Source organism: Eptatretus burgeri, chromosome 1 (genome assembly GCF_056783735.1).
Source record: "Eptatretus burgeri isolate ZD-2024b chromosome 1, Ebu_testis_v1, whole genome shotgun sequence".
NCBI lineage: Eukaryota > Metazoa > Chordata > Myxini > Myxiniformes > Myxinidae > Eptatretus > Eptatretus burgeri.
In genome coordinates, this window is record NC_140961.1 from 52019345 (window position 1) to 52033270 (window position 13926).

The following is a 13926-nucleotide window of genomic DNA, read 5'->3' on the forward strand; positions in this document are numbered from 1 at the left end:
AACACTCATGGATTTTTCTCCGACCCTCGTGGATTTTAACCCAACATTCGTGAATTTTTCATGGGTCGAGAAATCCCCGGAACCTATCCCCCCCCCCCCATTTCCCATTGAAACAATGCCCCCACATTCACGGTTTCAACATTCGCGGGGATTTCCCGGAATGTATCCCCCATGAATGTTTGATTCCTGGTGTACATATATATATATATATATATATATATATATATATATATATATATATATATATATATATATATATATATATATATATATTTAAAAAAATGACCGTTTTTACAGCCATTTTTCCCTGCTGTGCAGGGGTTGGGCTTTTTCTTGAGGCAATGTTCTATGGCCGGATGCCCTTCCTGACACCAACCCTGGTTGCCTCTTACGACACACAGGGATATGGTACACCTATTCTAACCGGGGCATACACCGGGACCAATACACTGGTACTCACTTTGCCGACCTCAGATGGATGACAGGCTGAGTCAACCCCCTGGTGTTAATTCAGCAGCCAACGGGGCTTGAACTCAGGACCCTGGGATCCCAAGCCGCCACCCTAACCACTAAGCCAACACCAGGCATATATATATATATATATATATATATATATATATATATATATATATATATATATATATATATATATATATATATATATATATATATATATATATATATATATTACGAGCAGGGTATGCTTACACAATGTCACCCAGAAGGCACCAATCCAAATTCCTACGAGGACAATGTGTAAGCATACAAACCATGCATCCCCATTGTCTGAGGTCACTGACCTGCATTTGATTTTTTTTCATTTATTTATTTTCATTTACAGATACTTTCTAATGGTTCTGTAATTTTTCCTGGTGTATCGGCAACGATGTCAATCGGAATGCAAAATTACCATGCTTCCCCATTGTCTCGGGTCGCTCACCTGCATTTATTTTTTTTTCATTTATTTTTTCATTTATTATTTTCATTTCTTTATATTTTCATTTATGGATGTTTTCCGAAGGTTCTGTGATTTTTCCTGGTGTATCAGCTTCAATGTTTGTTGGCACACAAAATTTAAGCTTTCTACGTCACCCAGAAGGTACCAATCTTTAATATCAGTCAGACAGTGAGTCAGTCAGTCAGCGAGTCAGTGGTTAGAAAGAGCTTTGTATATTACTCATGGGGTGAGCTTATACATTGTGTTAGCATATGAACCATGTTTCCCCATTGTCTTGGGTCGCTCACCTGTATTTGATTTTTCATTTATTTATTTTCATATGTTTATTTTTTTCATTTACGGATGTTGTCCAACGATTCTGTGATGTTTTCCTGGTGTATCGGCTTCGATGTCCAAAGGCACAAAAATTACTGTGCTTCCCCATTGTCTCAGGTCACTCACCTGAATTTTTTTCATTTTTTTTTTCATTGTTTTTTCATTTATTTATATTTTCATTTATGGATGTAGTCTGACGATTCTCTAATGTTTTCCAGTGTACTGGCTTCAATGTCCATTTGGCACACAAAATTTCAGCTTTCTACGTCACCCAGAAGGCACCGATCTTTAATATCAGTCAGTCAGTCAGTCAGTGGTCAGAAAGCTTTATATATTGGACTAGTGGGGGGTGCTTACGCATTGGGTATGCCTATTAACCGAGTTTCCCCATTGTCTCGGGTCGCTCATCTGCATTAGATTTTTCATTTATTTATTTTCATTTACAGATGCTTTCCAATGATGCTGTGATTGTTCCTGGTGTACTGGCTTTGATTTCTGTCGGTACACAAAATTACCGTGCTTCCTCATTTTCTCAGGTCACTCACCTGCATTTTTATTTCATTTATTTTTTTTCATTAATTTATATTTTCATTTATGGATGTTATCTGATGATTCTGTGATTTTTCCAGTGTACTGACTTCGATGTCTATCGGCATGCAAAATTTCAGCTTTATATGTCACCCAGAAGGAAACCAATCTTTAATATCATTCAGTCAGTCAGTGGTTAGAAAGAACTTTGTAAAACATATATATATATATATGTATATATATATATATATATATATATATATATATATATATGTACATACAGTATATGTATGACAATGAAGAATGGAGTTACTGCAATTTGAAGATGAACAATAGCTGTGAAAAGATCTGTCCTGAAGGTGAGTAACAACAGCTGTGCTAAATGTTTCTCATAGGACGGCATGCTCTGCAGGCATCTCATGGCAAAGCACGATAATTTCATAGTATTCATGGCAGATAAAACACCTTTATCAGGACACACAGCCACAAAGTTACTTCCACCAGGCTTGAATTTTATCGTAATAATAATAATAATACTCCCATTATCCCACGGCATGTATTTTCTTGCCTGAAGCTATTGCTGTGTGTTATGGTTACCATTATATTATCAGCACTTCCTCTTTGGCTGATGAAAGATCCAAACGCAAAGGATGCCTCATCTGTACTTCTCTATAATGCATGTTTGCAGAGGTTCATATAACTCACCTTGTTTATTATGGATTATTTCAAGCTGACTTACGGGGTAGGCATTGCCATCTTTACAATGTCCCTGTCTCCTGCCTTAACATATTTAATCCAGTTGTGCTTAAACTTTGTTGAAGTAAACGTTCAACATGCATTTCCAAATTCCGAGCTTCCTAATTTTCCTCATTGCCTAAAACCCTCTTTCGGAAAGACTGAATATGTCTGTCAATGTATTATTAATATATCTGGTCATACGTATGATTTACTAAACCCAAAATGAAATATGACTTTAAAAAGTCAAATACATCCTCTCAAGCTTGTTTTTCCCTCTGTGGCTGTGATTTCTATAACGTTCATATTCCCCAAGGGTCCATATCACTTTGTCATGCCCGACAGTCCTGAAACTATCGAGGAAAAAAGGAAATGCACCGAACTTGAACAAGAGTTACTAAACAATATTACATCAGTTACATCCTCTACTCTTCTATAGTATACAACCATGTGCATTAAAACTTCCTCTCCATCTGGGAATCTTTTATCCAATATTTTAATGACTGCTGTCCATCAGGAGAAAACAGATTTTGTCTCAAAAAAGCAAGGCTATAATTAGGACCTTGGTCTCTTTCTACAGAAGCAGTCGTTTCTATGAAAATAAAGAAACTCTCATCCAATGCATAGATGGCATTTGTTGATTTCTTTCAACTCATGGAAAATTATGTTTGTCAAATAAATTGGAAATATATTCACAGGCTTGTTCATGCTGATCAGAAAATCCAGCAGAAAGGTTTTCATGCACTTTCCTCCCATATACAAGACGAGGTACAAAATACAATGACAAACCAAGAATAACCTTCTCATATAAACAATTGATGGGAGGGAGTGGAGGGTGGAGGGGCAGGGGAGGTGGTACATGACCAATTTTATGCTTTGACATATTTCGAGAAACACAGCGTGACCAAGGTATAAACAGGGTATTTAAAACACACCAACCGTAACCCTGCAATTCCAATTGGTGTTGTGCCTCAGCACCCGACAGCTGCGACCGAGAGAAGGCCCAACTTTATTAGCAACAACCCCTATTCCACAAAAAGCTTTGTGGAGCATACAGGCCTGGAAAAAGCAGAGCTCAGAACAATGTGGATTCAATCTGTAAAAAAAACGTAATCGACTGCTCCAAAAGTCTAATTCAGATGAATTCCTTGGTTCCAAGGTGATACTGACTCCTCATAGATGCCAACTCATGAAGCATTTTCTCAAGGTATTGTTTGTTGTTCAAGTTTGTTGCGATATCTAATTTGGAAGTTTAATTATGACTTTTCTTTCTTGGAATTTTTCTTACAGTGTCCCACAGGCAAGGATCCAGGAAATGAAAATGAAGGGGTGGAAGAAGGGAAACATCAGTGAGGGGAGGGATGCAAGTGGTGGGTATTTTTGGGGAGGGGGAGGCACTCTACTACTTAAAAAAATCACTGCCAAACTCCCATATCACATTCATCTTATCTATAAAAGGAGCCATCTGTGTGTGTATCCGTGCATGCGTGCATGCGAGTTCCATCCATTGGTTGGAAAGTTCACCTGACTCTGCCAACAAATTCTATATTTTACCTTTGAGAACCATTTAGATTTAGCCTTTAGAACTTCAGAATTGACCCTTTATAACCCAGAGAATTTACCCTTTAAAACCTTTAGAATTACCCTTTATAACCTAAATAATTTACCCTTTATAACCTTTAGAATTTAACCTTTATAACCTTTAGAATTTCCTCTTTATAACCTTTAGAATTACCCTTTAGGATTCACCCTTTATAACCCTTAGAATTACCCTTTATAACCTTTAGAATTTACCATTTATAACCTTTACAATTCACCCTTTAAAACCTTCAGAATTTACCCTTTATACCCTTGAGAACCTTTAGGATTTACCCTTTAGAATCTTTAGAATTGCCCTTTATAACCTTTAGAATTTACCCTTTAGAACCTTTAGAATCACCCTATATAACCTTTAGAATTTACCCTTTATAACCTTTAGAATTTACCCTTAAGAACCTTTTGAATTACCCTTTATAATGTTGAGAATTTACCCTTTATAACCTTTAGAATTTACTCTTTAGAACCTTTGGAATTTACTGTTTAGAACCTTCAGAATTACATTTTAGAACCTTTAGAATTTACCCTTTATAACCTCTATACTTACCCTTCATAACATTTAGAATTTACCCTTTAGAACCTTTAGAATTTACCCTTTATAACCTTTATACTTACCCTTCATAACATTTAGAATTTACCCTTTAGAACCTTTAGGATTTACCGTTTAGAACCTTTAGAATTACCCTTCATAACCATTAGAATTTACTCTTTTTACCTTTAGAATTTACCCTTTATAACCTTTAGAATTTACCCTTCATAACCTTTAGAATTTACTCTTTAGAACCTTTGGAATTTACTGTTTAGAACCTTCAGAATTACCTTTTAGAACTTTTAGAATTTACCCTTTATAACCCTCAGAATTACCTTTTAGAACCTTTAGAATTTACCCTTTAGAACCTTTCGAATTACCCTTTATAACTTTGAGAATTTACCCTTTATAACCTTTAGAATTTACTCTTTAGAACCTTTGGAATTTACTGTTTGGAACCTTCAGAATTACCTTTTAGAACCTTTAGAATTTACCCTTTATAACCTTCAGAATTACCTTTTAGAACCTTTAGAATTTACCCTTTAGAACCATTCGAATTACCCTTTATAACTTTGAGAATTTACCCTTTATAACCTTTAGAATTTACTCTTTAGAACCTTTGGAATTTACTGTTTATAACCTTCAGAATTTACCCTTTAGAACTTACCCTTTAGAACCTTTAGAACCTTTAGAATTACCCTTCATAACCATTAGAATTTACCCTTTTTACCTTTAGAATTTACCCTTTATAACCTTTAGAATTTACCCTTCATAACCTTTAGAATTTACTCTTTAGAACCTTTGGAATTTACTGTTTAGAACCTTCAGAATTACCTTTTAGAACCTTTAGAATTTACCCTTTATAACCTTTCAAATTACCCTTTATAACATTGAGAATTTACCCTTTATAACCTTTAGAATTTACTCTTTAGAACCTTTGGAATTTACTGTTTAGAACCTTCAGAATTACATTTTAGAACCTTTAGAATGTACCCTTTATAACCTTTATACTTACCCTTCATAACATTTAGAATTTACCCTTTAGAACCTTTAGAATTTACCCTTTAGAACCTTTAGAATTACCCTTCATAACCATTAGAATTTACCCTTCATAACCATTAGAATTTACCCTTTAGAATTTACCCTTTATAACCTTTAGAATTTACACTTCATAACCTTTAGAATTTACCCTTCATAACCTTTAGAACTTACCCTTTATAACCTTTAGAATTTTCCCTTTATAACCTTTACAATTTACCCTTTAGAAGCCTTTCTCTCAAGCATCCCTTTGACTGTGGAGGTTACGTCGGTTTGCTATCATTTCCGACTATTTTCTCTTGAAATTATGAGTAGTTTCTGTTAAGTCATGATAGCATGATATGGGAGCAAAAAGCATTAATATTGCCCTGTTTCAATGTGGAAATGCCTGTTTGCTTTTATAATGGGACAGGTTTGGAAGGTGGAGGTTAAGGCTTTGGGGTTGGGGGGAGGGCAAAAATGGACAGAGTTGGGAGGAAGAGGCTGCAGTTTTTTTGTTGAAGGATTGTCAGAATTGCATGAGTAAGTTTACTCACAGTAAAATATGTGTGTGTGTATTTGTGTGTGCGTTTACAGTTTCTTTACATCTTGCAACAATATACTCCAGCAGACAGTGGGTGTACCCATGGGTATAGATCCGGCCCCTTTCATTGCAACTTTTTTCCAGCACATGTATGAGTCTGATTGGATCCAGAATGTGTGCAAGGATGAACTAACAACTGCGCAAAGGTGTGGAAACATCTTTAGATTAATTGATGATTTACAAGCAATTAATGATGGGTTTGTACAGTAAACCCTCAAATATCGCAGGGTCAAATATCATGGGTTTCTACCAATCACAGGCAACATATTGTGTTCTGATTTCATTGTCGCGGAATTAAATTTTGGCCAATTGTGGTTTTTGAGCTGATTTGAGTCATTGTTTGTGTCCGCGTGTATGATTACCTCCCATTACAACCTTTTATTGTTTCTGGCACACTGATAATTGCGGTAATCAGACCAGCATGCAGTAACGAAGCTAAATTTAATAATGATTCATCATTGAACAGGAAATGACATACGGAGATCCTGTAATACTAGATCTACAAGATCTAGTATACACACACACAACAATTAATAGCACCAAAATGCAAAATGATGGACAAAATTAATTGTGCGAAAAGGCAGAGAAAGGTTTCATTGTGCAAAGAAATTGAGTTGTTAAATACGTTGGCATGAAATGAAAGTGCAGCATCTGTGGGCCACCATTACTGGATCAATGAAAGAACTGTGTGTAAACATGAGTCAAATATTCATTCAAGGGTTCCTACCAGCAAAGCGCAAAAGGCTCATTCCTGTCCCATGATCCTCATATTGACGGGATGGAAAAAGTGCCTAATGTTTGCATCGAGAATCAAACAGAAAAAATTCCTTTGAGTGCACCGGTGTATGGGAGAAATCATTGTGGTTTTACTCAAGCTTTGAGTGGACCATGTACGGGAGAAACCATTGTGGATTTACCAACGTTTTCACGAGGCACCCATGGCCGAAGGCTCCAGTTCAACCATGGCTCATAGAACTAATCAAAGTGAAGGGATTTATGCTGGAGCAGGTTTTTTAACACCAAAGAGATGGGATGTTTTGGAAGAGGATGCCATCTCATACCTTCCTGCCCAAGCAGGGAAGATATGCTCTGGATCAAGGCGGCTAAGGATCGTTTTACCCTTCTTCTAAAAGGCAATGCAGCAGGTGACTCTGTCGTACTCCCGATGATCCAACAGCCATCGCAAGTTCTCCATCCACATCTTTCTAACCTCCAACCTCTCCCTAATAGCAGCAGCAGCAGCATCATAATCTCCGAGCTAAGTCTTGTGTTTTCTATTTACTGCAGAGTACAGTACGACAGTACAAATGTACGTAATATGTTTACCCTCACCCACCAAGCCATTTTGGAATAAATTTAAAAGGTAAAAGTCTTGTGTTTTTGTTTCATTTACACTGTATTTAATGTATTTATGTTTATTTCAATGTTAACATGATGTGTGTGTGTGTATATATATATATATATATATATATATATATATATATATATATATATATATATATATATATATATATATATATATATATAAAAACGTGTTTATTTCAATAGTAATGCGTATATTTATGGCTGCTGTCAATCTTCCTCGATATTTTCTCAAAGCCGAGGAACCAAAACCCCACTTTCCCATTGGCTCTTAGTTTCTACTATTAAAATTTTTTACCATCGCCGGATTTTCCAGGAACCTAACTTCTGCAATATTGGAGGGTTTACTGTATTTGATCAGCTTCATGATGATATATATACCTAAAAGAATTTGAATTAAAAAAGGAAAACCAAACTCACACTTCAGTTTCATTTTTATAATTACAAATCGATATCAATAATAATAATAATAAATTTCACACCAAATTATTTGATAAATGAGATGCTTTTCCATTCCACATTGCACAAATGCCTTTCTGAGACAGCAATATTCTGAAGAAGCTATTCTATGGTACAGTTGCAGGTGAAATAAATGGGACTTTGAGAGAAACCACAAACAGCACTGAATTTATCAATAGACAAAAACGAGTCAGACGTATACTAATAGGCAGCTGCAGTTAGCAGATTAAAACAAGTTTTCTTTAAGATTATAAAAGTCACCAAATAAAATTGTTGAAATACAATAGGAATCGTAAAAATATTATTTATGAGATATTTATTTGAAACCTCGATGAAAGACGATGCCCAGCTGATGATCTGGGCAGTTGGGAAATCATTAAATTGCTTATGAGTTAAGGATATAACTTCAAATAAAATAGCTTTTGTAAGTACTTACCAGTACATAATATATTGTGGATGTACGGGTGTGTGTGTGTGTGTGTGTGTGTGTGTGTGTGTGTGTGTGTGTGTGTGTGTGTGTGTGTGTGTGTGTGTGTGTGTGTGTGTGTGTGTGTGTGTGTGTGTGTGTGTGTGTTTATTGATATGTCTGGCTTCCTTCTTGGAACGACACGAGCCGTTCCTTATCAACTATTTAATTGGAGTACTTGCTTGAGTGCTTAAGCCACTTGCCGAGTGCACTGCAGTTGATAGCAGTACAGTTCATGTCCTGATCGGAATGTTCAGTCGGCAGTTGCTCTAAGGTAGAGGTACATCGATTTACAAAAGTTATATGTGTCTCTTTGTGAGTTTCAAAGCAAAATATTGTTGCGGTTTTGGAAATTCAAAAAACACCATTCAGGTTCCCCGAACATCAGTTATTTCGATAAGTAAGTGTTTCAGGTCAGAATCCCCACCGATGTGCAAAGGGATTTATTTGTGTGCTGGGCTGCGAATCTTTGAGGTAGCCGTTATTCTTTCTCTGCCTTTATTTTAACAAACATCACAACGCCATCATCTCCTAAAAACATCGCAACGCCATCATCTCCGACAAAAACGTCATCATCATCGACAAAAAATGCTCCCTCTACTCAAGCCGCCATTGTGCGCCATGGCGAACAGCCGTGGCACGAGCCAATTTGCATAATTGGATCAAAACAAGGGTTTCCCCGACACCAACCCGTGACGTCGAACAAGGGGTTCCCAGCGAGGCTTACCAGGGATAAGAGGTCGGAGGTGAAAAGTGGGCGGGGCCCTGCCTCAGGTGAGAGAATGAAGGGCGGCTCACACTGGGCCAATATAAGGGCAGAGCTCGAACGGGTTCGGGGCTTATTCGGCAGATTCATCGCTCTCTGGAGACGGTCAGTCACGGGAGAGGAAGGCACATGGAGCACATATTCGGGGAGGAGGCAGACGGTGGCGGCAGTGCAGAGAAGCGGGCGCTCGGGATATTCTTCCCTCTCTGGAGTCGAGCAGCTGCGTCGTGGTCCGGGTGAACGGCCCTGAGATGGTCGAGCGACGCTGAGGTAGTGAACGGGCCCAAAGAGCATCAACTCCAAAAGAGCAAAAGACCCGTTCACTCCTCCGAGCGCGTCGCCAGCCAGGCCGACGGACCAGGCCGCAGTGGGGGCCGGACGACCGAGGGGAACCGAGCAAGCCGCTCGGCAAGCTGCTCAAGCCGCCCGGCCACTAAGCGACTGGCGCGTAGCAACACGAGGGCCAAGCAAGAGACATCCGGGGTCACCAACCCGAAGACCTTCGAGCCATCACAAGGGGCGGTCAGGTAACCTGCCCGGCCTCTTATGAGCCTTCGGTCACCCAGGCTCTGAGTTGGAATAAAGGCTCACGAGCCCGTTTCTTTTCTGGGGTTTTGTTTGAAAGTCTGTGGCGCCTTGTCTTTAAAAGTAGAATTGTTGGTTAAGTGCGTGCCTGTACATAATAAATAGACATCAGCTGTAGGCTTTGCTTGTGTCATGTCCCCTTCCCCCATTGATTGCTTGCTTGTCGAAATAAATGTCCCCATTGTTTGAATGTCAATCTGCCCGTTGTGTCATTTCCTCCCATTGACTTCCACGGCACGTTTGGGAAATTAGCCGGCTATTAAAGCCAATTAAAGTGGTCAATTGGTCCGACGGAACTTGGCGATTAAAACCGCTCGGCATCGCACACGGAACGAGCACGCTTAGCGGCTCGTGTCCGTACGAGTACCGTCGAGGTATAGATTCTCGGTACTTCTGTCTGCGCGGATAAAGAGGTATCTTGAGATTCGGTGATTAACTCTGTACCGCGTGGACAGAATATTGACAGTTTATGGTGCGTTAAGGCATCCGTAGCAGGTTTCCGGTGTTGTCCGGAAGCTACGACTGAATTCCGGGTTTCGGCGGACGCGCGACTGTGGTTGGGCCTTAAGCAGTCGTGCGTGGCTGTCCGAACCGGCTAATTTGTAACAATAAATTTGATAACACCTGATTTCCAAGCCATTTGCCATACTAACACATTTTCTAAATTACATAACCAAATTTTGTCCACCCATCACATGACGATTGGCAGCACATTCCTTTGAAATGTCTGTTATGCAATGTTGTTTTAAAAAATCTGTTCATTCAAATTTCCCCAAAACAAGGTTGAAAACCACTCAAATTTTTTAGGTTGTATACAGTACGTACTGTAGTCAGTAATCACACTGACTCCAATATGCAGATTCACGAAAAAATTGCCGATATCGGCCAAGCACGAGTGTGTGTGTGTGTGTGTGTGTGTGTGTGTGTGTGTGTGTGTGTGTGTGTGTGTGTGTGTGTGTGTGTGTGTGTGTGTGTGTGTGTGTGTGTGTGTGTGTGTGTGTGTGTGTGTGTGTTGTTCATAAAGCATAACATTCTCTCTGCTACTCAAGTACCCCATCTCTCTCTCTCTCTCTCTCTCTCTCTCTCTCTCTCTCTCTCTCTCTCTCTCTCTCTCTCTCTCTCTCTCTCTCTCTCTCTCTCTCTCTCTCTCTCTCTCTCTCTCTCTCTCTCTCTCTCTCTCTCTCTCTCTCTCTCTCTCTCTCTCTCTCTCTCTCTCTCTCTCTCTCTCTCTCTCTCTCTCTCTCTCTCTCTCTCTCTCTCTCTCTCTCTCTCTCTCTCTCTCTCTCTCTCTCTCTCTCTCTCTCTCTCTCTCTCTCTCTCTCTCTCTCTCTCTCTCTCTCTCTCTCTCTCTCTCTCTCTCTCTCTCTCTCTCTCTCTCTCTCTCTCTCTCTCTCTGTCCCATCCTCACTCTACTCCCTCCCAATACAGTGCGGCACTCTACTTGCTCTCTCTCTCTCTCTCTCTCTCTCTCTCTCTCTCTCTCTCTCTCTCTCTCTCTCTCTCTCTCTCTCTCTCTCTCTCTCTCTCTCTCTCTCTCTCTCTCTCTCTCTCTCTCTCTCTCTCTCCCCCTCCCTTTGCCTCTACCCTCTCTCTCCCCCTCTCTCTTTCTCTTTGTCTCTGTCTCTGGATGTATCCAGATTGTGATAATGTCTGGACGGTGGTTATCTCAATACGTGGCTGGATGGTGGTTATGTCCGGGCAGGGTTTGTCTCCGAATGTGCCCAGACGGTGTTTGTCTGCAGACAAGTCTGGGCGGTGATTGTCTTTGGATGCGTCCAGACAGGAGTTTGTCTCCGGACATGCCCGGGAGGTGTTTGTCTCCAGACAGCTTGGCTCCGGACATGTCCTGGCGTTGTTTATGTTCGTGAGGGAGTTTGGCTCCAAACATGTCCGGGTGGTCTTTGTCTCTGGTCGGCTTGGCTCCAGACACGCCAGGCAGTGTTTGTCTCCGGTTGTGTCTGGACAGTTTTTTTTTCCAGGTGGTGTTTGTCTCCGGACATATCCAGGAGGTGTTTATTTCTGAATGGGTTTTTGTCTGCTGGCATGTCCAGGCGGTGTTTGTCTCCAGATGGCTTCGCTCCGGATGCGTCTGGGCGGTGTCTGTCTCCGGACGATGTTTATATCCGGATGTGTCCCGGTGGTGTCTTCGTGCGGTATTTATCGTATGACCAGTAGAAAATCGATTTCAGACATTACTTTGTTTCCATCTTCACTGTTATTTTATGCAGAATCATTTTGATGAGACAGTACGAATCATAATTAAGGTTCCGCCGCACGTCTGCCCTCCCTTCCTCTCACCTCACGCTGCCTTCCCTTCCCTCATCCCTCCTCACTCTCCCTCCTTCCTTGCATCCCCACCCCTCCTCACTCCCCTTTCCTCTTCACTCCCTCACCCCTCCTCACTCCCCTCCCTTCTCACCCCCCTTCCCTCCTCCCTCCCCCTCTCTCTTTCACCCACCGTCTACCTCTCCCCCGTCTTCCTATTTCCGTCAGCGAAGAGACAGATGGAAACATCAATAAAGGCAAATTTGAATACAAAGAAACACTTCGACCCAGAAATAAGAATAAGCAATATTTTAAAATCTTATTTTGTTTCATATGTTGAGGAAGCTAACAATGTGAGTCAATGAAGTTCTAATCTCGGTTACTCAAAAGTTCAACAACCAGTCTTGTAAGACCTATAAATGATACAATGAAATTACAATGACCATCCAATACACAGAATATAAAAATATGAAGGATTACAATATTGTATGTTCATTTGAGAATACTCCTGGTGGATAAAGTGAAATGAAAAAATATAAAGATGAATAGCACAAAGTATGTGTGAGAATAAATGAAGTGCTCAAAAGCTCGATATAATATAGATTATACGGAGCAGTATTCCGCATCGGTGCAAGTTGGTGAAACTACTGACTGAGTCAAACTCGTTGGGGATGAAATCCTTATTAAAGTAAAGAATGAGAAGCTCTGAATCAGAGGTTCTGTAATTGTTGACTGAATTTTCAATATTAAGTTGAATTGAGAAGGGAAGCTAGTTAGATGGAATCCAATGAAAGGCACACTAATTGAAGCAACGCCCTGAGCGTGAAGCAACACCAGGGTGATCGTTTATAGTCGGGCATTGAACCCAGATTAGACAGCTCTAGAGTGAGCAGGCAACTTCTGAGCTATCCTATTAGCCTTGAGAAGTGAAGGTGGCACCTTTAGAATCATGCTTTTGTGTTTGTAAGTGATATGTTGTTGACAAATTTTTCAGGCATTTTTGTCTCCAACACAAACAATCGCTGCATTAGAGACCAATGGCCGATCATAATAGAATAAATGTTAATAAACACGTGATGGTATCTCGGTGCAGTTTGTCTCGTGCTTGCATTATCTGCCATGTCGCATTCCTGACAATAAAAGGGGAAAATTCTTCCCTTTGCCCCACTTGCTTCACTTTTTGGAAATAAAAAAATTCAGGATTTGGAAATGCAAAAGGCTGTTCTGGTAACTTCAACGAAGTAAAATTGGGAATGAACGCCATCGTCAGAAAATATTTGGTAGGCCTGTTTGGATACGGAATTGTGTTTATTTGCATTTGCTGTCGGTTCATATTTGTTTGTTTTTTAAACAGTTTAGCTTTGGGTGATGCTGTAAATGTAATGATTGGGTGAACGGATTATTGACCTTCCTTAAGAAAGTGAGGAGTGGTTAATGTAGCTAATTAACAATAAGTGTAGGGGAAGTAGATTAGCAATTTTACAAAAACAAGGGAAGGCGAACAAGTCCTCATGCTGCTATGTGCCTGGTGGCTCAGGCTCATATATGGAGGAGGTTAGACATGCATACAAACATACAAATGTACACTTAGGACAAGGAAGTTAGGACAAGACTAATCATACCAGTATGAGGGATTTAAACCTGGGATCTCAGCGTCATGAGCTACGTGCCCTAATGGGAACGACCAAGCATGCCAACCCTGATTCGAACTATTATGGTGCTAATTTGGTTTAATTATGAA

The 13926-nt window shown here is 39.9% G+C and overlaps 1 protein-coding gene and 1 long non-coding RNA gene across 12 annotated transcripts in view; one reads left to right on the forward strand and one right to left on the reverse strand.

The window, feature by feature from the left end:
* Positions 1–13926, reverse strand: part of LOC147034480 (transcription factor COE3-like) — a 169641-nt gene that overhangs the window by 42468 nt on the left and 113247 nt on the right. The gene's annotated exons all lie outside the window — the stretch shown is intronic.
* The window catches only part of LOC147034481 (uncharacterized), a 34287-nt gene that overhangs the window by 18726 nt on the left and 1635 nt on the right, over positions 1–13926 (forward strand). Inside the window, exons 2-4 of one of the 2 annotated variants that reach the window (XR_015058940.1) lie at positions 1720–1809; positions 3827–3906; positions 6276–6412. This is a non-coding gene — a long non-coding RNA (uncharacterized LOC147034481). Of the gene's footprint in view, positions 1–1719; positions 1810–3826; positions 3907–6275; positions 6413–13926 lie in introns of those variants that run through there. The other variant, XR_015058941.1, reaches the window with a different exon arrangement.